The 27,983-nt window shown below is 37.3% G+C and overlaps 2 long non-coding RNA genes across 2 annotated transcripts; both read left to right on the forward strand.

Annotated features, from left to right (window-relative positions):
- Positions 1-139: 139 nt before the first annotated feature.
- On the forward strand, positions 140-27,716 carry LOC146449077 (uncharacterized). Its single transcript, XR_014860775.1, has 6 exons — positions 140-2,863; positions 3,678-3,741; positions 19,806-19,988; positions 20,332-20,406; positions 21,018-21,114; positions 24,411-27,716. It is a non-coding gene; the product is annotated as an uncharacterized LOC146449077 (long non-coding RNA).
- LOC146449078 (uncharacterized) lies at positions 5,944-6,668 on the forward strand. The gene is made up of 2 exons (XR_014860773.1): positions 5,944-6,188; positions 6,516-6,668. It is a non-coding gene; the product is annotated as an uncharacterized LOC146449078 (long non-coding RNA).
- Positions 27,717-27,983: the final 267 nt, after the last annotated feature.

A 27,983-nucleotide genomic window follows, 5' to 3' on the forward strand; every position in this document is an offset into this window, starting at 1 on the left:
TTCATCCCTTTGTTTAATTCTGGCTTGGGTGAAAGCACTCCGTCTTGGATCAGAATCAGGCCCTTTGAGTTGTGTTCAAACACCCCCCCAGCTAGAGTGTCAGAGCTCAGGGAATATTTCTCAAAAATTATTTTCGAAAAGATTCAGGCGTGAGCAGCATCACCAGAAAGTACTGGCCAGTTGCATTCATTGGAATTGTTCATACTCTTTGAAAATAAGGATGGTATCTGCTGATTCTTACGTCTGTGCTACAGACTTATATTAAACCGTAAACAATAGCACCAGAGAGAAACGCTGTTCGAAAGCTTGAATATTCATAGCTTGTGGATTTGATCTAGACGGGCCGATTGAAAGGTTAGCTGAGTAGCAACACAGCCTGAAAGGACTGTTAAACAGATCTTTTGAATGGTCCAGCACTTCATCCACAGTCTCAAAATATCGACCAACTTTGCCATTTAGAGCGTTAAAAAATATCCACAGGGATCAACGGTACCGTTGAATAGAGACAAGAGACTCAAAAGCTACAATAGAACCACCTTGCACACCACATAATAAACTGTATCACAGGACATGACTGCTTATTAGAAGTAGCTTTCATCTGAATGGTCGCATTTTAGGATTACATCCACAGACTCAAAAGTTAGAACCACCTTGTACAGCGTAATAAAAAGCACTACACGAAAGTACTGCTCAGTAACTTTCATTTGAATGGTTACACTTTAGGATTTCATCTACGGACTCAAAAGTTAGAACCACCTTGTACAGCATAATGAACAGCACCACACGAAAGTATTGCTCAGTAGCTTTCATTTCAATGGTCACACTTTAGGATTTCATCTACAGACTCAGAAGTTAGAACCACCTTGTACAGCATAATGAACAACACCGCAGAAAGTACCGCTAAGTAGCTTTCATATGAATGATCACACTTTAGTATTTCAGTCTCAAATGCTAGAACTACCTTGATGATGATGATGATGATGATGATGATGATGATAACGATGATGACGACGATGATGATAATAATAATAATGATAATGATTAATATTTAATAATTAAAAATAATAAATTATCGCTTCTATTGCCCAAATTTCGCGGAAATGTTATCAAAGTTGTGAAACAAATTAAAAGGATAACAGAAAACTATGCTGTGATTTTGTTAAGAATACAAGTATAGAATGGCTAAAAAAAAGCTAAAAGCTATGTTCAAACTTTGATAAAATGACGAAATTTAAACGGCATCGAAAATGAAAATAAACATAAAAGTTGACATGCGACCCGCAATAAAAATATTTGAATGATCCCAATTTAGAAAATGATCAAAAGTCTTAAGGGTTAGAACTACTTTGTATAACGAAATAAACTGCACCACTGGAAAGTACTTCGGCAGTAGGCTTTCATTTGTATGGTTGCACTTCAGGATTCTTCTCGTCTCACTCACAAGTTTAAATCACATTCGAAAGCATGATTAAAGAAAGAATACTAACGAAGAATGTTTCTCTGAAGGATTAAGAAAGATACTACCGACATTAGTTAGTTCATTTTATTGTAATTCATCACAAGGAAATAAATACATAAATTAACATACGACAATAGAAAAAGAAGAATTAAAGAATAACGATGCTGTGGCGTGACCAGAGAGACGAACAGGGCAGAGCCCCAATTGTAACGTATCCCCAAACACCAAAAAAAAAAAAAAAAAAGAAAAGAAAATTCATCATAGAATTAAATAGACTGCCTGATATATGAAATAATTGACAAATCATGGTCGACTATAACTTCGTAGTAGTCTTCTAATTAAGTGATCGTTAAGATAGACTCTAAACCACAAGAGATCCTGGCTGGACTTAAGTATATTAGGTAAGCTGTTCCACAACTTAACAGTCCTAGGAAAGTAGCTGTTACAATAGTATTCCTGATTGTGCCTAGAAAGTAGGTCAAAGTTGGCTTGATGAAAATTACGGGTTCTATACTGCCAAGTGGCAGTTTGAATGAAACGTCCGAAGTTACTGGTAACAGTTCCGGTTTTATGCTTAAACAGGAGAACTAAATCATGCATTTGTCTACGAAAATCAAGAGGTAGTAGGTTAAGCTGGTCTAATCTATTAACATAACTGACTTCTCTAGGAGGATACTTCAATATGAATTTAGTGACACGCCTCTGAATGTTCTTTATCAGTCTGCGATGTTTTACTAAGTAGGGTGACCACACACTTGCTGAATATTCTAGTAGCGGCCTGACAAGCGCCGCGTATAACAACTTTCTCGTCTGGAAGTCACAAATGTCCCCGCCACACAGTCTCTTCACTAGACCAAGTACCCTATTCGCCTTCGCACACGTCTGCTCGATATGAGTATTCCAAGAGACAGATACACCCAAGTCGGAGTGCGATAATACTTCCTCGACAAGATGATATGTGTTGAGGGGCTTTCTACGAGATCTTTGCTTGGACATACGCAAAACTTTACATTTAGTAGTGTTAAATGCCATCATATGATCGCTACTCCATGAGTGTAAACCATCAAGGTCAGACTGCAAGAAGGTAGGAGAGCTTACAGAGTCTATAGGCCGGTAAAGTTTGCTGTCATCCGCAAAAAGGGCAAGACTTGATCCATGCTGTACGTAGGACGGCATTTCATTTGCAAAAACCAAGAACAACAGAGGGCCCAATATGGAGCCCTGTGGTACCCCAGATGTTACAGGTAGCCAATCAGAGAAGGCACCCTCAATAACGACCCGCTGTTGTCTATTTGACAGATAGCTCGCAAACCATCGGAGGGCGGTGCCTGAAATACCATGGCGGTGGAGTTTAGTCAATAAGAGGTCGTGGGACACCTTGTCAAACGCCTTGGATAGATCGAGGTGATTATTATTAACGAAAAGTTAGTTCTATTCGGAAGTTGACGTTACTTCGCATTACCTTCATGGAGCCTTCCGTTGCGGAGGCATTGTTTTCTGTAGTTAGGGTGCCAGATTTTTGGATTATTTCTTTCCAAACTAGAGGTTCAATCCAGGGCTGTGTTTCTCAAAACTACGAAAAAAACTATTCGAGTGGACATTGTTCGTTGTTTAATGACTTTGAAAGGTAAAACGTTACATTGAAAGCTGAATTACAGCTGTAACAAGATTAAGGAACACGCTGGGCTTCTTTGCGCGAAATATTACCGTTTATCAATAGAAAACTGATTTGAAAAACACTTCTGGGGCGTAAAACTCTTCGTCAGTTTTGAGAAACAGGGTTCTCTTCATGGTTGTGTCACAGCTGTATTTCCTTTGACAAAGGCGTTATCAGCTTGATATTGTCCCTCTGCACTCAGGTGTATAAATGGGTCAATACCGGGATCTAAACGCGTGACGCGCGTGTGCCATATTGCACGCATTTTACGCGCGTGTAGGGCGGTTTTTCCTAAGGCCAGTTACTGGACTGGACAACCCTTCAGTGCTAATTTAACGTTATAAATTGTGGAGGTAATCCGGTGATACGGATAAGCGTGCCATCCAGGAAGGGGGAGGGAGGAGGGGGGGGGGGGGGGTAGAAATACTTCTTTGTAGCCATATCATGAACGAGAAAAATCTCCATCCCTTGGGTGACCTGTGCCCCCTTTACCAAAATATAGCTAACCTGTGGTTTTTTCTTTGTTCCAATATCATTTCCCTTCTTTCTCTCTTATCACAGTTGCCATTCTGTTCCCCTTCATATCATCAGTGGACATGAAGTGAAAGTATGAAGAATAAACGAAGTAAGTGCCTCAAAACTATAAACTTTTCAGTCTATTGAGTGTGTGAATGGAATCTTGTGCATTTTCATTTTATGCTTTTTTCCATCAGATAGAATGTTGTAATCTTTGCAATTCTCTTTCACCCCTATCTGACGCAGTTTTTTTCGACTTTTTGTAAGTTTCGTCAAGTTTCAGTTCTCAATAGTTTCAGTTCTCTCAGCTCACAACTTACCTTGAGTTTTTTTTTAATTTCGGACAGGGGTGGACAAGAACTTCGAATTCTACAAAGACTTGCGAAAATTCCAATTTAAGAATTTTTCGTAGCTTTCGCAATTTTCGCATCGCAGTGTTCGCAGGCCGCTGTAATTTATTTATTTATTTATTTATTTATTTATTTATTTATATACATTATTTAAACAGAAATTCCAGTTCAGCGTAGCTGGTTTAAATGGAGATCTGTATGAAATAATAAGAATAAATAATCAAATATAGAAATGAAAGCAAAAGTCATTCAAAGAGTTCATGAAGGTGAGAAATTAACTAAGGTGATTTAGATGTTTCTTGACTCTCAGTTTAAAACTAGTTAGAGACTGATCATGACGTAAGTTACGAGGAAGAGTATTCCAGGGTTTGGCGGCATTGTACTTAAAAGATGTTTGAAATTTAGTAGTCTTGGCAAGAGGCAGGCGAATAAGGTCTTTGTTCCTAGTGTTGTAGTTATGGATCTGCTCCGAGGAGTGGAAGTCATCTAGCAGATAAGCTGAGGCCAAGCCATTGATACACTTATAGACCTGTATGCACATTTGGTATTCTCTGCGGCATGGAAGGGATGGCCACTTCAATGTTTGCTGTGTATTGGTATCAGTAGCCTTGCGACCCGCAATTATTCCCGCAGTTCGCTTAAGAAGACGGTCAAGGTAGATCTTGTTTCCCTGACCGCAACCATCCCACACAACGCAACAGTAATCGAATAACGGTAGAACCATAGCATTAAACAGAGTAATGCAAGCTTCTTTTGGGATGTCTTTCCGGGCTCTACGAAGCATTCCAAAGCGGGACGAGATTTGATTTGATATGATCAATGTGTTCGTTCCAATTTAGGCAAGGATCCAGAAACACGCCCAGATATTTAAATTTGTATACCCTTTCAAGATCTGTGTCATTAACACTAACTTCCGTTTTCATCGGCTTTAAAAAAGAAAACGGTTACATTGGGACGGGATACTTTGCACTACCTCTGACAGAAATCAAAAGGTGCTAATCTTTTTATGGCTAAAAATCTTTTTCTATTTCGCATGCGCACTTTGCCAAAACGTGCAGTATTTGTTGGCTTCACACTAGAGCTTGTAAGTATAATCTAAGTGCACTTGAAACCTACTTGAGTGTGAAGGGGTAAAACCTACCAACTTGAACTTAACTTAGTGACCATAGAAACGTTCGTAGTTCAAAGAAGCCGAAGTACGCCACCAAGTATGGCCAACACCACACTTGAGAACGTACTTGACCAATAGGAAAAGGGAAACCAACTGAAAGCCACGTGCTGCGGTGCTAGGACAGATAAACATTTTGCCGTGAACTAAAATTAATAAAAAAAAAAAATCAGAATGGATGGCTGGAGATACGCCTCGCAGTTTGAGGGCTCCATGGAACAGTCTTTTATGTAAGTAAACATAAAAAAGAAGGAAAAGCCGATACAAATAGTTAAACTTACGATCTTATTTGAATTTCATCTTTACAAACAGCCTGAACCATCGATTTTCAGTTCAGAAGATGTCGCCTGTTCTTTTGTTTTGTCGCCAAGTAATCGTAAACAATGAAGTGCCGATGCATTTCCTGTAATGTTAAAACTCTCTGAGTTAAAATTAAAGACAAAATAAAGAGTAAACAACATAATATATATATTTAGCCAAGCCTAAAAGCGGAGCTCCAATTTTTTTCATAGCATTTATAGAAATCTGCTTTTCGTATGAGCGTAGTAACCTTACCAGTTCCTCATTCTTTCTGCAGTTATATATATTTTTAGTGCATATGAAGCAAACTTCCCATCGACAATAACAATAATAATGTCTGACAGAAAGCAAAATTATTCAATGCTGATTTGTTGTAACAGAATGCATTTTTTCCTTAATTTTCCTTTCACCGCGGTAAGGAGGAGGTGATCTTTGCGCTTGTGCCCCAGTCTCGTCCCCAGAGCCCCAGCGCGTCAAAAATGGCGGCGGAAGGGGCGAATTTAGTTGTCTTTGGCTCTTTGCTAAGTTGACGAAGAAGAAGTTTTCTAGTTTGGAAGCGATCGAAGTTTTCCTACGCCTCATGTTATTTTTCCTGCGTGACTGTGTGAAAAATGTTCCTTTCTACAGCAAATTTGTTGAGCTGAAGGAAAATTTTTAGTTTGATAAATGTCAAAAGTAGATGGGGTTTTGCTGTGTCGGTGGAAGGCGAAAGGTCCGACGGCTCTGTCAATCAAGGAGGTAAGATAACTTCAAATCTTTATGGATGGATGCACATCTTTGTACTGTTTGATGTTTTTTTTTTTCTGAAGGAAGAGCAATTTGCTAAAAAAATCTTTGATCTTTAATCAAGATAATGTTAAAATGGCAAGCTAATACGGACAATAGTAGGCCAGTGTTGTTATATGAATTGATGTGGTCGGTAACATAATATGCACAATACTAAGAGATCGTTTCAAACTGCGGGCCAATTGAAAATCGAGTCATTAATGGGGATTTACAAAATATTTTAGATTTCATCGTTTTCTACTCAAATTGAGTGATTTTTTTTTTTTTTTTGATGTTCAGGTTCTATTTGAGGGAGATGCACATTGGAGATGTTTGAATACAGGAGAAATATTTCAAGTCAAGTTAGCTTTGGGTCATTTTTCTATTTTCTAATACTGTACTTGTAGCTGATTAATTCAATAAATTAGATTAAAAAGCTCATTTTTTTTAAAATTTGTTTTTCCCAGGTTGATAGCTATTCCTGTACACATGAAGTGGTTGTTTTTTTTTTTTTTTTGTATGTGTAAACTCGAATTAGGTGCTCAGTTCCATGCCTTTGATATTGATTTAAGAGAGTCGAGATGTCTTTCTTGCTCTCAACTCTTAATCTAAGAATGCAGTATCATTTTCCCATTTGTTTTGGAAGGGATAGGAAAAACATGAACCTTTCATAACTTCCTGTCAATCACATTAATCCTTTTGCTTTGAGAGTGCAAAGTAATACTGTTTTGTTCAGGGAAACCACAGCAGTAATGCATGAGTCAACGAACCCCCCCCCCCCCCACCCCACCCCGGGACAAGGTGGGGATCTGGAAAAAACCTTGCTCAAATCTTGAATAATATCCCCACCCCTCGGGATCCTTCATAAACTCAAAGCATTACCTAATATCCCACCCCTGGAGTTTTAGCTAAAACTGTGGGCCCCAAAATTATGTCAAGCACAAAATATGTAACACCTTACACACCTTTTTACCTGTTTCCTACATGTAAATCCGCTAGCGTAGGTGCGGTTTTATGTAATGTAAAATTTATTTTAGTCTTTTATGTAGGTATATATACAGGTCACTTATGTTGTATTGTAAAACTCCCTGACGAAGTGCGGTTTGTCACACGAAACGTGTAGGACAAAATAAGTCGTTTTACAACTGTAAGAGTTCGCAGACATGCTGCTCACTAGTTTTATCTAAAAAACTCTTTGACATTGCAGTCTGTTCACAAATCCCCACCCCCTCGGGGCAGCTAAATCTACTAAATGCTTCCAATGCCCCACCATCTCGGGCATGATTTTGTATCAAATCCCCTACTATTCCCTTGTAATCCCCACCTTGTTCTGGGGTGGGGGGTGGGTGGGGGGTCAGGGTTTTCGTTGACTTGTGCATAATTGTCTGGCTCTTATTCTTGATAATTATTGCAAAGTCAACATGACAATCACTTGTGCCTTTTGCTACTTTATAAACAGTCATTTCAACTAACGTTGTCGGTTCAAAGCATAAAGCTAAAAGACAAGACCGAAAGTTTACGTTGGAATCTTTATGAATAAATAATTCATCAAAATCAGTCATGCCTGGAGAAAACAATAGGTTGTAATTAGCAGTACAATGACCTGCACGTGCAGGGATGATTTTGATGAAATTATTCATAAAAAATAATCCCACAAAACATTGCGGTCTTGTCTTTTAGCTTTTTTATTTTGATCCGACAACGTTAATTGAAATAGCTGTATATGAAAACTAGTAATGATCAAAACTGGATTAGAGAGTACATTTGTTGACCTCAATCCTTTAAAAGGTTCTCTCTCCTTTGCTAAGTTGGTGATGATATCATCTGCCCCTGCAAAATCTGCAGGGGGTGCCATATACATGTCCCAAGATCCTTTCATTCATGGCAATCAAGGTTGACTCCAATCTGTGTCAGGAGTGCGTTCTTTTGATGTAATTGTTGAATGCAATAAATGTCGTAAGTCTTTAATTTATTCAACAGAAAAAACATGTTTTTGCAGTCCCTAGCCATCTGTAGCTGGTTTTTAAAGTTAGTAAATTGTTTGACATAAAATCAAATGTGCAGTTCCAGAAAATATCCATACTCCCCCCACGGAAGGTCTTTTGTTTTGCACCCCTGCTCCCCTTAGGAAATTCCAGTTTAGCTCCATACTTTGCTTCTAAAATTTTGACTTTTAAGACCCCCCTCCCCATAGGAATTTCCGATGACCTTCTGTGGGGTGGGTATGGATTTTTTCTGGAACTGCACAATAACACTTGGGTAATTAAATCCTCAACTGCCCCTGTCAAGATCTTTACCAAAAAAATCCATCATGCAGTTAAGGGGTCAGTTATCCCCAGCAGTTTTTTTACACATTGCTACATGAGAATTCACTTGGAGTAAAGTAAAAAAAAAAAAAAACACAACAATTAAGGGATAATGAAATTTTGTGCTGTGCAGTGCTGATCCAACTGGGGAATCAGAGAATTATATCTGGAGTGTAAATTTCTGTGTGTGAAGGAAACCACTTAATAAATTTTGCATTGCCCTAGTGAGTACATTTGGTCAATCAGTGATCAAAATCCTGGGGTATGAATCCTGCCAAGATCAAAGAGTTTTTCTTTAACTTGCATGGACCACATTTCCTTACTGAGGTAATACTGAGAAGAAAATTTAACGGTTTCCATCAGCACAAAATTTACACCGCAGATTTTATTTTCTGGTTTCTCAATTTAGGTACAGACGTTGCTGTCCTTAAAAGCAAAATCCCAATTGAAGAAGTCATTAAACACTACACTGCTGCAGCCTCATCACTCAATCCAGGTTATGGATAGCACCTCATCTGAGAAGTCCCATTCATTTTTACACAGCAAGATACCTACCATGCATCATTTAATAAGCATTCTGTAAAAATATTCCTTACTTTACTTTTCATCCTCTGGTTTTTCGGAGAAAAAAAAAAATGGTAGGTAGAAGAGAATGTAGGTAGAGAGTTGAGTGTGCATACAACAGTCGTCTTCTGAATTCACAAAGTGATGAACAACTATTACTTTGCTTGAAATATTGCAAATTAAAAGCATTTTATTACTTCATTCTTCAAAACAATCAGTGGTTTAAACTGTTCTTATACAAATAGAGAAGAGTTTGCATAAACCCAGTGTACAGAATGGAATCGAAAAGGAAAATAATATTAGTGTTTTTCCTTAATTGTTTCTGAAAAAGGTAAACCAGACTATGTTATGAGGTGTAGAAAACTGTAGCACTGGTTACTGACGTTACGAAACCCATGAAAAATAAACAGTTATTATAGGGTGATCAAAAGTAAGTAAAAGAAAACAATTGACTTGGGGTATAACATTTGTTATAATGATATGTAAATCACTACAGTGGAATACCAATAGTTGTTTTTAACCTCAAAGGGAAACATAATTTTGCTCCAAAAATAGGAGGTAAAAATCTGACTGAAGCAATCCAAGAGAATTTAAAACAACTATATTTGTTCAAAGAATTGGGAGTTTCAAATAACTGAGATTGCACTATAAAAATTAATACCTGTACATATATTTCATAATTCATTACTCACTACCAAGTTTTAAAGTTTTCTTTTAATTAAAAGAGATGGCTGATAGGAAGTTTGATGTTTTATCTTTAATCACAGTTATCAACAGAAGCCAGGGTTTGGTGGCATTAAACATGGCCTGAATATCAGCCACCTCCTCTCCTCTCAATTGAATAGCTATAAGAATAATTGAGTACAGCGCTCTGTTGCTTATAAACACAGCTAGGCCCATGCATCCTGTAGCCAATCTCTGTTGTACTCTGACCATGCTAGAGCAATAGCCCTACCTGGCCAACTAATCAAATCTTTACTCAGTGAATTTTCTTTTGAGTAATAATGAGATGCCCATTCTATTTGGCTTCTGCCATCATAAACATTTTCGAAAAGGTAAGAAATTTAACACACAACTGGATCTATCGATTGGGAAAGTGCACAGAAACGTTCACACAAGAATGCATAATTTACAAGTTTATGAACTGCTTCAACAAGAACGTCCATTAACAAAGTGATTCTTGAGGCGTACAGTGTTTTCATCACATCTACAGGTATGGATCTGTGATGGTAAATAAAAAGCTTACATCAATTTCTTTTTTGTTACAATTTAAACAACAGGTCTTAATAATTTATTATAAACTCTACCAGAAAAGGTTACACCCGCTGTGTGTGGCTTTTGTGCCAAGGCAGTGGCAGATTCTAAAACAATCCAGAGGGAGGGTACATAATTTATGCAGATGAGGGCCTATGATGATTGTTATTTTTTCCCTTTCATGTTTTGAAAGGCCCCCCTCCCCCTCCCCAACCTGATGATGTTCTAAATATTTTTTTTTCTGGCACCCCCTCATATGATATCCTGTAAGCCATTGTAAAATACCTTGCCCACTCCCTCTATCACCCTTTTTAACTTTAAAACCTCCTCTAAAATGGCTGATACAAGCATCTCTGGAGTATTAAAATTTTATTACATTTGCGAACTTATAATTAACTAATAAATTTCACTTTCAAAAATCCTTTACTAAAAATTAAAAGGATAAGGCTGATATTCACTGCATGACTCTAGAGAATGCAGTGGTGTTATGTTGTAAACCACATAATATCAAGAAATAGCTGTTTGCTTTGCCAAGGAATCATTCTAATATTCCTTCATGCAAATACTTACATCAATCTAGCCCCATATAACCTCACATCATACAAATTTGATTGTAACAAGATATCAATAGATTCTTTTTAGAATTCAATTCTTTTGGAGATGAAATCCAATAACGAACATTTTTTAATGTGGTCTTTATCATAAATACTGCATGCATGGACAGTATTTATGATGCAGTAATTACTAATTTTTTGAGATAATGCTGTTGTCAAGTCAGGTTCAGAGATACCAAATTGTCCAGAATTTGGAACTCTAATTACTGCATCAGGATTCATCGAGCACACAAAGACAGTGGCCAGGGGGAAGCTGAAAGGACTAATTCTACAGTTGGAGATGCCATTATCTATGGCAATTCTATAAAATGGGAATTTATATGTTCTAAGATTCCATGAAAAAACAGACAAAGGAATTTAGAAGATAACTGTGACTAGCTGACTATGAAATCACAAACATAAAGAATGGAGAGCAATGCATGTCCAGAGGCCCTTACCAAACCATTATGATATGGTAATAATATGGGGAAAATGAGAGCCATATATATGGCCCATATATGGAAAGTAATTGGGTATATTAAATCAAAATATGGGTTTTATAACAAGCATGTACTTTCAACTTACTCCAAGTATGGTGTTTATATGGACACAAAATTAAAGACATCAATAATGTGGGAATAACATGGTTGACTGATTCCCCATGTAATAACCACATTATCTTTCATTTTGAGATACAATGTATATAACAGTTATACGGATATAATATGAATGATAACTATAGTTATGTCATACATGTGGAAAATTATATGGCAGATGTACCCATGATCACTACATTACAAATATATCATGCCGATCACCTGGTGTCCATGCTAATCCCATATATGGGATTAAGACAAGAAATTAATGCAATCTAGTGTCGGCTGAAGACGATAAAAACCACACTCCGTCAAGCACATATTGAAAAAAAGATCAGCAATGCTTTGAATCATAATTTGTTCAAGCACAATGCTAGGTTTTACAATGAGTTAGAAACAAGAAATTTATATGGTGGAGTCACAACAACAATGTCGGTTGCTCATGACAAAGCGTTGCGCACTGACGATGCACCTGTTCTGTCAGATTACATTTTAAAGGGAATTTGCAACAGAGGGGGAGGAGTAGCCATTATTTTTTTCTTCTTTTGTTAACAGGACCCTGCAGCTAATCATGATTACATGAAAGCATCCAAAAGTTTAGAAAAACATGTCCCCGGCTATAATTATTTTGCTAAAATTTGTGACTATCACTATTATGTCGGAGAGTTATAACTGGAATTTGACAAAGACACCTGAGAGGTTAAGAAAGAGCAGCAATGCGCCTCATGTAAAAATGGTTGGCTGGCTCCACAATGGGCAGAATTCCATGCCCTGTCTCGGATAAAGAAAAATTAAGGTAGGCGTACAAATTAAAGTGTTTTTGAATCTCCGGCTACTTCTTTAGATGGAACAGCACAACCAGTTGATGACCTAATGCCTAGAGCGCAAAAAAAAATCCTTCAATGAAGGAAAGCTGAACACAGTGAAAAAAAATTACAAACTTTTCTTCAACAGTGTACCTTTGTGGTTTCTGAGGAGCCAGTTAAAATATACCTAGACAATTTAAAACATCTCCATTTCTCCAATTAGATTTGCGAAATCAAGCAACCGTCGAGAAGCGACGAAACCGAGACCCAATATATTAGTGGCATTAGAGTTACTAGACCTTACTTCTATCTGGAGTTTTAAAATCTCTTTGTGTTTTTTGAACTTGACACTTAAGTTGAGTTACTTGAAAAAACACTCCCTTCCACACACTGAGAAAAAGTTGAAAAATGAAAAGAATGGGCTAATTACCAGTCACCTACAAGAAGCAAAGGAACATGTTTTTGATGAAAATGAAATCACACTAGCTTTACACTCGATTTTAACATTGTTTAAATTAAAAGACTTAATTTCAGCTCAGTCAAAAATACTCCCACGTCTAAATCTTTGCCGTTATACCCTATTATTTTAAGTATTTGTGTTTGTTCTCTGTAAAGATTGTCACAAATAAATGCTAAAATTAGAAATATATAAGCTTATGCCAGAAAAACTTGTCAGTTTATATAAACTGTAAGTTTATGTCAACGACACTGTGTAGCGAGACGTTTGTTTGACTGACTATTTTACCTGAGAATAAAATTTCTTAAATGAAGCAAAATGGGATGAGATTAGAAAATAAAACTCCAAGGAAAATAACAAACATGGACCGAAAAAACGAGTTCAAAAGACTGCTGTAAAGTTAGCAGTAGCTAAAAGTTAAACGAGTTGCATGGTCAACACTACAAGAAAAACAATATCTTGCAAAACGGGTGTGTCGAAAACGAAGACCCAAAAACGAAGACCGAAGACCGAAGACCCTATGGTCTAAAACGAAGACCCACTGGTCTAAAACGAAGACCCTGTGGTCTAAAACGAAGACCCACTGGTCTAAAACGAAGACCCACTGGTCTAAAACGAAGACCCACTGGTCTAAAACGAAGACCCTGTGGTCTAAAACGAAGACCCACTGGTCTAAAACGAAGACCCTGTGGTCTAAAACGAAGACCCACTGGTCTAAAACAAAGACCCTATGGTCTAAAACGAAGACCCACTGGTCTAAAACGAAGACCCTGTGGTCTAAAACGAAGACCCTGTGGTCTAAAACGAAGACCCACTGGTCTAAAACGAAGACCGTGTGGTCTATTTTTGCATAAATTAAAATGTCATCTGAGAGCGCGACAAACTTGACAGTTACTTAACAGTCACCGCAATGGACTATGGATGTTTGATTTGTTGAGGCTGATCTTACTCAGAGGTAAAATTTGCAGCATAACACAAAACATTTATTTAATGGCGATCAATTAAAGGAGCGCAAAAATCGACAAAGACGGCAAATTAAGCGTTAATTAACATACCAACTAAGGTGGACCAAAGATCCGTAGGAACCACTAAATTCCCGGCAGTTCGGCGATCCGCCTTATTTGTGAAATCCACTAATCTTATCTTTTTATTGTAAACGTACGCAATCTGTTCACTTTTAAAAACAGGCCAAATCCGTCGATGCCCGAACCTATTCACCCCTACCCTCCTATACAGTAGTTTAAAGCGGCCTATTAAGAAGTTAAAAGTTGTGACTTAAGGCTTCAGAAAAGAAGCAATCATTTCATTGGACTTGTAGAGGTTCACGTCTTCGTTATAATGATTATAGTTATTTGTTACAGTTTCAGTTGCGAACTTGCGATTTTGTGATGATTGACGAACATTATTGCATTTCTCCTGTTCATCTAGTGCCATCAAGAAATTTGTCGTTTATTAGGGAACGCTTGAGTGGTAGTGGTAAAGGGTCTTTTAGAGCTTCTATTGGGCAGTTGAAAGTAACTTAACTAGGGCTTCAAAAACAAACAATTTTTTTTTCGTTTTTGCAGAGTTCATGTTCTCCGATTATGATTACTATCACAGACTGTTACTGTTTCTACTGTTTGTTTCAGTCGAGAACTTTATTTTGCGATTTTTTGATCTGTAATGACTTGTGAGTTTTCACGCTTTATGTGCCAGGTTGCACCTTTTAATATAACCATAAAATACGAGAAATTGAAAACTTTGGCCGGGTGCGAATCGCCCCATATGCGAATCATGCGTATTCAAAAGACATTTATAAACATGATAAATGGACACAAATTTCGAGCGTTAACAGAAAGGTTGCAGTTTCAACAGATATATTCACATAGAACCGGGTCTTGAATATGAGCGATTCTGTACCTCGGATGACATTTAAGAATCTTTTAATTGATTGATTAGTTTGTTTTTATAACTTGATTCAAATTGCTTACCACAGTAGTTTAAGTTTTGTAGTTTTGTTATTATGCTAGTTTTGCGATCTATATATGGAACTACCAATAACTGATTGTTGCAGGAGCCCATGGGCTCCTGATTGTTGTTGTTGTTGTTGTAGTGAAAGGTCATGCAGGCGTCCCTAGTGCACCAGTATGATCCTATTAATTAAAGTAGCAGAACCATCTGAGCTGTGCCATCAGAACAAAAATTATTACTCAAACTCTGACACATTGAAATGAACAACAACTCTAATGCAAGGACTGTTCATTTAACAAAAATTTAAAGATAAGTCATCTTTTGACCTATGTGAGAGCTTTCTCGTACAGCCATAACGGCACAAGCCTTTGAAATGTAAACGTGATCTTATACAAAATGAGAAGCCTATTTTGTAAAAAGTCAAAGCAATAAGATTTTTTGGCTTGTGGGATGAGTCTAAAATATCGTTTTTCAAATCTGTTGTGTGACACTTTCGACATATGATCAAAACCGCAACAGTTCTATAATGTTGTTCGTTTTAACACTTATATATCAATTACAAATTTTCCCGAAGACATTCAACGTGCTGTATTTGATTGTAGAACTTTGCAAGTCACACACAGTTCACCTTTGAGCCCGGCCTTTGAAACGAATCAAGCGCACCTGTGACAGTTACAGTCCTATTGCGTTACACAATTTGACACGTGTTGTACCGACTGTCAAGTTTGTCACGCTCTCAGATGACATTTTAATTTATGCAAAAATAGACCACACGGTCTTCGTTTTAGACCAGTGGGTCTTCGTTTTAGACCACAGGGTCTTCGTTTTAGACCAGTGGGTCTTCGTTTTAGACCACAGGGTCTTCGTTTTAGACCAGTGAGCCTCTCTATGGGTATTTCCGAAGAAATCGAAGACGCGAAGATCACCGCGGAAAAAACGAAGATCTCAAGATTGAAGCGAAGATCTGAAATTTGACCAAAATTTTTCGTGATCAAATTGAACACTCAGATATAAAACTGTCAAAACTCGTAAACACTACAGAAAATATCTGTTATTTCTGAATTTTGGCATTTAATCACATTTCTGTGTGTAAAAATCAGTGGGGTTGACAGACCTGCACGACTTCCACTGTGTGTCCATTGTGTTGATAAAAGCCTTTTCAGTTTTGGTTTTACTTTTGTATAAGAGAATCTTCCTTTTAGTTTAGATCAAAATGTGATGCGACCGCTCTTAATGGTGTTTGTCTTGATCGTGAGGGGGAATTCTCAAATATACTGAATGGAGGGTTTCTTACTGATCACTAAGAGCCGTAAGATTTAGGTTTTGATATTGTGTATGCTAGCTCTGTGGCATTTGTTAAGGCTTATCGGCTTGGATTGACTTCAAGATTTTAGGTAGCGCTAAAAGGCTAAATAAATGTTATCTGTAGAGATACAGGATTTGTGGATTTCTTAACTCGTGAATTAAGGCTTCTGCTATTGTATCTCGCTGCTTGCACGGATATGAGTGTCGAACAGATCCTCGTCTTTACAAAGCTTATCATTGTTGTCTCTTGCTTTCGGGAGCTATAGCTTGTTGCGCTGTTTTTAGCTCTCCGAGTTGCTTCTTATCTGAAAAACAGCTCTTGTGTTCTTAGAGCTGACATGTACCTCCATTATTTTGTGGCTTAGCTCGCATCCGCAGCAGATATTTAAAGCTAAGACAGACAACTCTCTTGTGAGTCTCTAGGATGCTAGTGAAATTTCTTCTGGCGAGTGTCTAATGTTGTTTCTCATGCCAGACTCAGTTTCGATTTCTTGGAATCTCATTAGTTGCTAGCATGTTAAAATGGGGGTAAAAACGTCGCCAAAGAATCCAACAATCCTTTATGGTTTCAACAACTGTTTATATTGCTTTTCGTGAATTTAAACCCTGAGTGAGTTATGCAATTTTCTATTGAAGTGATATATTTATCAAATGTGACTGAATAAACGTTTAAACCATTTCAATCCGAAAAAACGAAGATCTTCCTAAAAAAACGAAGATTTGCGAAAAAATCGCGAAGAAAACGAAGACGGTGGGTACCCATAGAGAGGCTCACCAGTGGGTCTTCGTTTTAGACCAGTGGGTCTTCGTTTTAGACCAGTGGGTCTTCGTTTTAGACCACAGGGTCTTCGTTTTAGACCACAGGGTCTTCGGTCTTCGGTCTTCGTTTTTGGGTCTTCGTTTTCGACACATCCCTTGCAAAACGGCAAAGTTTTGTCAACAAAAATATACCGTTACATAAATAGATATAAATATACTCGCCTCTTTGGAGAATAAACAGTCCTTTTGTTCCATTGCTGATTTTTTCGTTCGTTTTAAAACGTTAAGTGAGCGAAAAGTTTCACTTCAAGAGGAAAAATCCAACAGTTGGTCGTGTCGGAACAGAGTATAAAATGATTTCTCTTCGGCCGCTCTTCATGATGTGGCGTTTCCGCCGCTAGTCGCCTTGCTCTTTTTCCCACTGATGGAAGGCAAAATTGGACGAGATTAGAATATAACTCCAAGGGAAATAATGAACATGGACCAATAAAATTACCTCAAAAGACTACGCTGGAGTTAGCAGTAACTTATTTTATAGTTTATAAGCTTATAAACTACGTGTCAACACTGCAAGAAATCAATATCTTGCAAAACAGCAAACCAGCAAAGTTTTGTCAACAAAATCACACGAATATACTCGCCTCTTCTGAGAATAACCAGTGCTTCTATTCCATTGCTGATTTTTTCGTTTGTTTTACAACGTTAAGTGACCGAAACGCTCCACTTCAAGAGGAAAAATCCAACGTTTCGGCGCGCCAGATCGGAGTAAGAATGTTCGGCTGCCGGTGACGCTAAAAGCTGGAAGGGTGGAACGGCGAAATTGGGAATGGCGGAAAATCACCCCAAATTCTAAAGCAAGGAAAGACGGAAAATCACCCCATTAGAAAATAAAACTGCCAGGGAAATAATCAACATGGACTGAAAAAAAAGATCTCCAAAGACTCCTCTGAAGTTAGCGGTATTTAGCAGCTTCAGCTTAAATTAAACGGCGTGTTAACACTGCAAGAAATCAGGAGAGCAAACCAGCAAAGTTTTGTCAACAAAATTACATGAATATGCTCGCCTCTCCGGACAATAACAAGTCCTATTTATTCCATAGCTAACTTTTTTCGTTTGTTTTACAACGTCAAGTGAGCGAAACGTTTCACGTAAAGAGCAAAAATCCAAGTTTCGTCACGCAGGATCGGAGTAAACTGGTTTCACTTCAAGATTCTGCCAGTCGATTTGTTTCTCCCGCCGCTAGACGTCTTGCTGTTTCTCCCGCTGTCGGTCACATAAATTGACTTTGTATTTTGTTCTCTTCAAAAGATCTTTTTGTTTTCTTAATTAAAGCAGTTGGCGATGCAACTTCCCGCCAAACAAACGCGGGTAGCAGCACGGCTTCACACATCTAAGTTTTCCTGTGGCTGCGTACGGGCGTACGTACGGGCGTACGGATGGACAAAAGTGACGTCATAACCAAACCAAAATTTTTTGCATTCGCGGGTTACCAAATTCTCTTAGCTATGGGGCTCCGCACGCACGCCTCCGGCGTGCGGAGCTCCGCTAAAACGTTTTTCCGTTGCAAAGGCTCCATGATTTTCCGGCGAGCAATCGCATTTCTGATTTTACCGCGAAAGATGATTGACAGCTTGTGCTTCAAGTGTATACTTTGTCACCCGGGTGTGAAGCCAAGTTTTCTAAAGTGCGACTTGAGATTTTCAAGTGCACTTGAATCAAGTGCTTACTTGAAACTAACTTAGTTTGTAGTGTGAAGCCAACTATTGTTTTTGATGCTTCTCGGTCGCCAACGAGAACGTAAGAAGACAATAGTATTAATTAGCAAATCACTGGCTCTGCACGTGCATTATACACTTGAGTACATGTCTTTGCCGTCCTCCGCAAAATAACAAGCTTAATTAAGCACAGACGTTCGTGAGCCGCGGACGGCAACCGGAAGACGAATGTTTCCTTTTTTGGCGTGCTTTTGCTCCCTACCACGGACAGGAAAAGCTCTTGCTGTTGACTGTGGCTTGACGTTACAAACGCGATGGCGTAAAAACGCTCCAAAAAAGGAAACATTCAATTTCCGGTTGCAGTCCGTGGCTCTCTAACGTGAAATGACCACATTCAAGGTTTTATGGAGAACGTGAACTTAACGCATGATTATTTTGCTTTCTCATTCTGAACTTTAAAGTCGCCCCTTCGACGTTTACTGCTCCTGGATAGTTCGGCGACATTACACAAACTAAACGCGTAGAAATTGTCGCGGATTTATTCAGAAAACGCAAATGTATTTTTTAAAGTTCCGTTTTCGTTGGCGTCTCCAATTATGTACACTGCCAGGGCTGATCTCTGTTTGCTGGAACACCAATGAGAATGAAACCGTTATTATGCCATAGTTTGGCCACGCGAGTGCATGGCCGTTTATTAGAAAAGAACTGAATCAAAATACGTAAATTCTTGAAACACCCTTATCTACTTCCAGCAAAGGTGAGGACAAAACGGCCTCGAAGAAACTGGCCTCATTTGTCTCCTCAGTCTGTCTAACCATTATGGGAGGGGCGCAGTGGAGAAAAGACTTTACTGTCACAAGCTGGAGAAAAAAACGCTTGTCTTACCCGGCCTGCTCTCTCTTAAGAATGCCTTACAAAGAAGTCCCACATATAATATGATTTTCGCTAGTAAAACGTTAACCAGGGAAGCAAGTTGCATAAATACCTCTTACTAACCGAGTTCGAGGTCCGTAGTGTAAGTTACGGATCGTCGTTTTTTCCCGTTGATTTCATTGGCCCAAGCGCGAACTATGGACCGAGAAAACGAGGTTATATTAGTAAGATATTTTTATTATATCTCTGAAGTTAATCGGGCGCGCGGGAAAGGGAAACCTTTCAAATTTAGCGGGCCGTACAGTGAAATACGGCCCGCAAAATTGACCAATCACACCGCGCCTACTAACTAAATTCATTTATTCCCTTTGAGAATAAATTTTCATTTTTTTTTTCTTTTTTTTTCTTTCAGGAGCGAGCAAATGTCATTGTCAGCGATTGGTTTCAGTTGCTAATCCATATTCATAACAAACCTCACACGTAGTTTGCGGACTTGAAAAAAATCCGTGGGAAATGGTGGTTTGACGGCCCTCTTTAACGAAGAAAAAATATGAAATGCGAAGGCTTAAAACATAGGAAGAATTATACGCTAAAGGTAAGCCCTATTTTGCAAAAATTACTTGAATTTTGTGTGAACCGAGCAGAAGCTATGTTGATGACTTAACACGTGCGTTGGCTTGCTCCTCGTTGTAAGCGTCGATTGAAGCTCTTCGACTGTGCTAAAACGGATTAAAACTTGGCCTCGTTCTTAGTAGTACTGTTAATATTACTTCAAGAGTTTAAAGAACATACATACTGTTCCGTGATACGTTAAATTGTGTTGTCCTCTGCCGAATAAATTCGTTACTGAAAACTGGTCATTTTCATAATTTGTCTGGTGTGGCGCATAAATTAAGCTTGTGCTGCACAATTACTAACATGATAATTTGCATTCTCAGGAACGCTTATTCAGTAAATTACAAGGGAAAATCAAGAGACGGAAACTGAAAGAACAGGCTGGAATTACTGCAAAAGTAAGAACTTTATCATCAAGCAATGATTTATAACCGCGGTGATTACATTAAGGTCCGGCATCAACATAAACATTCTCCTCACTGTTGACCTTATCTTCCTTCTAGCAGTACTTGGGAGAATTTGTTTGAAAGTGAAGACCTTGTTTTTTTTTATTTTGTGATCACCCAATTCATTCTCATAACCAGCATGCTGAATTCAAGTGGTCATATTATTCGATTTTCTTGTTATTTCTTGTTTGTTTGTGTTCTAAACACAAAAGCCTTTTAACTGGGCCCAAGGTCTTTGCAGTGATGTCATCCGTTACAGATTCACATTAAAGTTGATCTTAATTTCAACGTCACCGTCGGGTCAGGTGAATAAACGGAAATGCTGTTACATTTCTCTTCTTTTGGTAAATTTGGGAAAACTTGCCAACAAACTTTCCATGAAACACGATAATTTAAGAGCCATTTTTTACTCCAGTATCAAACTCCAATAATCTTTCCGGAATGGGGTCAATCGAACCCACCCTTCGTTAAGATTGAGATTTTGGCCGGTTTACACCCCCAATAGCATACAAAGTCTTTGTGCCAAATCGTTACTGAAATTATTTGTTTATTTTTAATTCCAGAAGAGGCATTTATCAAATTACTGAGAATGGAACGGAAACGAAAGGATGGAATGCAAGAGAAGCTGGAACCCGGGAAAAGAACGGACGTGTTCTAAAGGTAAGATCTTTAAAATGATGTATCAGATGATAAATTTATTTAAAAAATAATGGATGACTGAATATCTTTATTATTTCAACAAAGTACGGTTCAGTTGAATGAACTATAGATTGATTATTAAACAAATTAAACGGATATCGGCGATAGGTAGTCTTTTATTCGAATGATCCGAATCATACCAGCCATTTTTTATCGTGTAGTTTTATCCAAGATTGTAATTCAAACCATTTCATATTTTAAGGTATTTCTTTAACAATTTCGCGCCAGTTTCCGTCTGCTTCTTTTTTCTTTTATTTTTACCTTGAAGCAAAATAATGACCATAGTGAAAGCGTCGAAACAAGCGGATTCTGTCTGTGTCAAATTGATCGTATCGGTTAACCTAGCCTTGGCCGTAAATGGAACGAAGTTTGTTTCGATCCTGTCTTTGGAGTTGATAGCCTAAATTTCTATTTGAACAAACATTGTAACAATCCAGCATTGTATTAAAAAATCTCACAGTCTTATTAATAACAAGTAGGGATCAAGGTCACGTGGATTTTTCCACCAATCAAATCTGGCGCTTTCGTTAGTCAATAAGTCAGTTGTACGAGAATTGATACTGTGAATTAGAATAAAGCAATGATGGAGTTTTATTTTTCTGACATGAGGGTAGTTCTTTGAAATCAATGAAAATATAAACTTTGACCGTAAGTTGAAGAGGTTGTGTAGTATGAAGGAAATCTTAGCTTGTCATTTTTCAAAAGATCAATATTTCCCCCGTAGGTCAGCCAAACGTCTTAACAAGAAACCAATAAAAAAGCAAAAGGACGTATCAATTACTTTGGCGTAGGAGAATATCTCCACACCTTAAAAGCCTCACAGAAAATTTGGCCTATTTACGATATTGAGATAAGGATTTTCAAAGACTAGAACACACCAAACAAAAGATCTCTTATCAGTAATCTGGAAAAGCTTTTCAATAAAGAATTTGGCAGCATTATCATAAATCGATCTCCACATCAAGTGTTTTTTGTCCAAACACAATTTTGTACTTACTCGAATACCAGTACCTAGAAATTGATAAATAGATCTTCAGGGCTAAAACAAAATTTACCAGAAAGTGATTCATTCAAAATGCAAACCATTGTTTTAAAGAGTTGTGCGTGCACACCTTCACTCCTTCAGTAAGTTTGTACCGATTGGATCTCAATTCGATGAAAATGACAATTTGGACCAAATTTTTTTGTTTGTTTGATTTCAAAGCAAAACAATTTACCATAGAAACGAAATCACGTGACCCTCAATTTCAAGGTAGCCTGTTTTCTCGGAAACCCACACAGAAGTAAACTGCAGTGCTTCGAACTGTATTCAATGACAATAACATACATATTTGAAAACATTTAAGGAGGCTCGCAACAATTTTTCCGGTCTTGGAGTGGATCTAATTTCGCCTGCGAGTTGTCTAAATCGGGTAGTTTAACTCCTGAAAGTTTCGTTGTTAAGTTTCTGACCAGATTTCGAGACAATCGAAAATCAAAACAAAAAAAAATAGAAAATCTACTGGCTGTGTCAAATTGATCATACGGTTAGCCTAGCCTTGGGGGACGCAAATGGAGTGAAGTTTGTTTTGGTCTTTGCCTTGGAGTTGATAGCCTAAATTTCTATTTAGACAAAAGATTATAACAAACCAGCATCGTTATGTTAAAATCTCACAGTCTTAACATGCAGAGATCCAGGTCACGTGGATTTTCACCAATCAAATTTGCCGCAAAAAATCAAAACTTATTGTCAGGTTAGCTTTCAATATTCGGTAGGTCAGTTGTACGACAATCGAGGTTTTGACCCAAAGAATGTAACTGTTGTCCGTTATTTAGAATATAGTAATAATACAAGGACTTTAAGGAGGCTCGCAACTTTTTTTTTTTTTCACCTAGCCTCGACCTTCTTATCTAACACCGGAAATTTCTCTTAAGATTTTTAAATCTTCCGTGAGGTGTTTGGCTAATGTGTGGTTTATTTTGGTAGTTTTCAAACAAACTTTTTGTATTTTCTCGAATACCATTACAGATTTACCTAGAAATTAATTAATGGATCTTTAGGGCTAAAACAAAATTTAGTAGAAAGTAATTCATTCAAAATACAACTTTTGATTGAAAGAGTTGTGTGTGCAAACCTTCACTCCTTCAATAGCCTTGGTTGGAGCTCAATACGGTCAAAATGATAATTTGGACGAAATTTTGTTTCGTTTTATTTTCAAGCAAAACAATTTACCATAGAAGCGAAATCACGTGAGACTCAATTTCAAGGAAGCCTGTTTTCTCTAAATATAGTTGAAATCCGCACAACAGTAAACCACAGTGCGTCAAATTATATTATTTGGCAATACTACAGGCATATTTGAAAACATTTAGAGGCCATTTCCACCAAATCACAAGTTGATTTATGTTATTTTTGTATTCCAAGTCAGTTTTGTCGCGGATGTTTGAAAAACCACCTTTAACCACCACGTAAAAGTTTGGCTCAGAAAGTTGCTGGAAAAAAAAAAGTAAAATTGACTGACTGTATCGGGGCTTGAACCAAGCCCTTCCGAAGCTACTTAAATGAAACGACGGCAAAGATAAGGCCGTCGTTTATTAATTCAAGGCGTAAGCTTTACCACAAGACCACCTAGGAATTGCTTGATAAAGGATGGTCAAAATTGACTAGAAATAGGTTGTGAGGGTCATGTTTTATTAATGAGATCGTATCGCCTTTGCTTCGTAACTAGTGACAACATAGGTCGTGCGCGCGTGCAAATTATGCAAGAAGACAAACAAGTTTACAAGTGTGAAAACAATACTCTGGACAAAAATTCATTGAAGGGTATTTTTACGACAAACATTCAGCGAAATATCGCAGTTTCATCATTGGAGAATAGTCAGAGATTAAAGCTACATGTAATACTTTGAAATAAAACTGGAGAATCACTTGTCCTTGTTTGGGTTACAGTGAGTGTAAAATAACAGAGAAATTAAAAATTTCCGCAAACTGTACTTGCTCTCAAACGCAACTACTGTGTACGAATTTGATTTTATAATAAACAATCTATAATTTTCCACACGGTCGACAAAGCAGCAAATCTATCATTTATTTGGCGCTACGAAATGGAAAAATGAGAGTATTTTCGCAATCAAAATTTTTCGATTTCAGAAAGCGAGTAAACTTGGTATGCATGTTAGATGCTTTTTCAAAAATTAAACAAACAATTATCAAAAGTTAATTATAGATGCTGTTTGTGGCGTTACATGAAATGAATGTCAAGTTTCTTTTCTTTTAGCTGTGAATCCCACGTTGGACAAATCACCTCCGCAAGCTGGAAAGAATATGCAATCAAGTAGGACAAGAGAAAGACTGAACATCGCGAAAGATTTTTGGCACATTTTAAGGTAGAAAATGAACATTTTTAGCGAGCTCTTGTACTAAACAGAAAGTTCCGTTGTAAGAGTTGCTTGAACTACCTCAAGTTAAAAAAAAAACAAACAAGTGTCTATAATCTATAACAAAAATGGAACAAACATTCAAACAAAAATATAAGATTTCAGCAAGTGTCTACCAAAAACAATCTTCGACATAATTTTGCTGATTAGAAACATTAATTTTCATGACAATTGGAACTGAAAAAGTCTTTGAATTCTAGAATGTGAGATGCTTTTTGTAATGGAACTTGTGATCTTTATTTGAAAGAAACATGAACTTTTCCTTTATGAGTGAACGATGCGAAATTTCAAAAACGTTCTTTTCGAGAACGTAAACTGTTTAAAATCTCACGGCGAAGGCCACGGTTGTACAAAGAGCCGACGTCTTTATCTTCTGGATAGCGACGTATTTACTCTTTGAACAACCCGGGCCAGCCTGATTTATCTCTCTGTGGATTTTATCGTGCCTTGTAACGTGCACTCATATTTTCAAATTTCTGTTCGGGTTTACTAGCTCAGGCTTTTTGTAGTTACCCTGCTAGCTGAGGTTTCTTTTTGGCAAGTCTTTTAGCATGTGCGAAGTCGTTCGCGGCTCTAGTATTTCGCGTGGTCGGCTTGTTTACTTCCCCGAGAGAAACTTCTCTCGGCGAAGTAAACAATTCAACTACGCGAACGACTTTGCACATACTAAAAGGTTTGCCAGAAAGAAACCTCTGCTAGCAGGGTATTTTGTAGTAGTTTTGAAACTAGCTGAAACATATCGCGAAATTCAGTGTTTGTATTGGAAGCCGACAGTAGGCAATTGGCAAATTCTAAAAGTTTTTGTGAACATTCGATTTCCTTACAAATACTGTATTTCACGCCATGTTTTCGATCAATTTCAAACATGCCTGAACAGTGATTCGACTCTAAGAAATTTCGAACACTCCTTGTCGACCAAAACTTAGTATTTAGCCAAAATAACTTATTTCCACTCACATTTCGAACAAAAAAAAGATAGTTGAAGTTATATATTCTTTGTTTTTGACTTCAGTAATTCGTTTCACAATATTTTTGTCAACCAAAGTAGTTTATTTACATGTACTTTCATCATCTAGTGTGTATTTTTTACAACTTTGTATATTATTAAATGATTTTAAGTAGCAATTAACTTACATAGTTAATTAGTTGCAACAATTACTTGCACTTTACATCAATTGGTCAATAAAGAATTAAAACTATTTTTATTGTTCAACTTTATTTGTCTTGTATTCATTATAATAATAAATGAAAAAAAACTCGCGCTTTTAATGGGGGCCTGGTAACTAGTCATTTTGTAGGCTATCTCTTTTACTTTTTTTTGCCTAGGAGAGGTTGCCGAAAAGAAAAAAAGTCCTGCGCTTTTAACATGGGTCTAGCACAAAATCAAAAAAAAATATAGCCTTTTGAAGGGCTAAATCCGTCTTTAACCTGCACGGATTTTTCCCGCCAAAAGACTTAGAATTTTTTTCGACTCCATGCTAGAACACCCCCATCAAAAGCACAGCGCTTTTTTTCTTAGCAAAGGCAAAAATGTGTAAAAGTAAATAACCTTATTTTAACTAGTTGCCAAGCCCCCATTAAAAGCGCGTTTTTTTCCCGCCAAAAGACTTAAATATTTTTGACTCGTCTATTTGCTGATTCTGAAAACTTGATCACTACATTTCCAGCCAAAAGTATTAAATATTTTTGAATATATATTTTTATTTCAATCTGCACAATCAATTTTTTGTCTAAAAGTATTTAATTTTTCCAAAAATTGAAAACTCTTAAAAACGCGCTTTTTTGGAGCTGGGTTGAAAATATTTAAGGTGGCTGATGCCGGTTTCCAGCACGTTTAAGCACTAATACTTTAAAGGATCAATACTAGCCGATTGATAATAATCAAACAAATGTTGAATCATTGGTGATCAAGTTATGGTCGTTTTCTTGACATGATAGGTTATGATAGTAACAGTATACCCTCTTAAAACCACCCTTAATTTTAACTTTAAGAAGTTACAACTCAAAAACGAGCTCGGTGACCCCAATTTTTTATAATTTGTAACCGTAACTAACAAATGTACGTTCAACGTTTTGCAAAGTTTGAGAATATTGAAGGATGGAGTTAAGAGCCACATTAAAATTTTCGAAACATTTGCGATGGCTCATAACCTCGTCCAACATTTTTTTTAAACTCTGCAAAAAGTTGTAGAACATGCTAATCATAGTTCCATAATCATCATCGTCATCATCATCATCATCATCATCATCATCATCATCATCAATAAAACAACGGGATCACCAAGCTATTTTTTGAGTTGTAACCACTTAAAGCTAAAATTAGGGGTGATTTTAAAAGGTTATATTGTTGCTATGGTAACCTATTATGTCGAGAAGGCAACTGTAGCTTATTCACCAATGATTCGTCATTTTTTTGATACCATCATTGTTGTATGAACTGATAAAGAGTGATAGTATTGATCCGTTAAAGAATAAGTAGTGGAATGTGCAGCAAACCGTTGCTAGCCACCTAAAGAGCTCAGTCAACAAAGCACGATTAAGCTTATCCAGGAATTAAAGCCAAGTTAAAATCGAAAAATCTACAAAAATATATGTTATAAACTTTTGGGTTATGCTAATTTGCCACCAAAAAAAAATTGATAAATAAATAACAGTGAGACGTTTTGCAACATTCGAGAGAAATAAAACCTTGCCAAATTGTTTAAATTCAATCCTGGATAAATGTTAATCGGCTTTCAGTTAATTGGGCCCCATACTTATTGGGGATCTTAAGCAACCACGACGACATCAACGGAAATATAAATGTACGTTACTTATTCGTGATTATTCCAATCTCTTAAAGGAACAGAATTGTTAGGAACGGCATATAAGAAGAACGAGTCACCGTCATGTGCTCACATTCTATATAGAACCTTGAATTTGTTCATTTTATGTTGTTCAGTTTAGCAGACGGAAGGACCTACCATTTTGATTAGATCTATTGATTTGTGGCGTTGCCATTGCCGTCGTTGCTTAAGTTCCCTGATATAATTCGTGATGTCGGATCAAAGCTTTAAGCCCAGGAGACAAGACCGCGAGGTGAATGATATAGCCTTTCATATCAAAACTGTATTGTAACTTTCGATGGAGCACCCTCCATTTAATAATCTAAACCACCCTCCCCTGCCCCCCCCCCCCCCCATCCTCCCCCACTTCATTGAAAAGTAAACATCAACCGACACCGAAAGTAAGCGTTTTTTTTTTTTTTTTTTTTTTTTTTTTTTTTTTTTTAATTTAGATAAAAATAATTAGAATGTATTACAACTACCCACACCACCACGGGTCTTGTCTCATAAGCTTTTTAAGACTTCAATTCCACATTAAATAACCCTGATGCCTTTTTTTTTTCGCAGTGGTCACAATCTGGTTTAACG

This window comes from Pavona decussata, unplaced genomic scaffold (assembly GCF_977016875.1).
Source record: "Pavona decussata unplaced genomic scaffold, jaPavDecu1.1 SCAFFOLD_657, whole genome shotgun sequence".
In the NCBI taxonomy this organism is placed as follows: domain Eukaryota; kingdom Metazoa; phylum Cnidaria; class Anthozoa; order Scleractinia; family Agariciidae; genus Pavona; species Pavona decussata.